We start from the raw sequence: 339 nt of genomic DNA, 5'->3' as shown, positions 1-339 counted from the left end.
GGACCCTCTGGTGGGAGGGTGGCCTACCTGGGGGCCTTGTCCCTCATCATGAAGAAGGGAGGCTCAGAGGGGTCAGTGGGTGGGAGGCAAAATGCATGCACTTGAGGCCACCGTGCTACACACCCGGATGCAGCCGCAGGCGTGGGCGCCAGGCTTTTCAGGCACACAGCGCCGGAGGCACTTCCAGCCGCTGCACGACACACGGAGGCACAACCCCGACGGGCACACCTCATGGCCACGCCGGCAGTCCGCGGCGCGGCCCGGACTCTGCACTTTCGTCCACACCGTACTTAAACGCCCCGCTCCGCCAGTGACTCCGTCCCACCACCTGGCGGCCCC

The sequence above is a fragment of the Carlito syrichta genome, unplaced genomic scaffold (genome assembly GCF_000164805.1).
Source record: "Carlito syrichta isolate Samal-C Ts95f unplaced genomic scaffold, Tarsius_syrichta-2.0.1 Scaffold308579, whole genome shotgun sequence".
NCBI classification, from domain to species: Eukaryota; Metazoa; Chordata; class Mammalia; order Primates; family Tarsiidae; genus Carlito; species Carlito syrichta.
Note: the sequence above shows the minus strand (reverse complement) of the source record.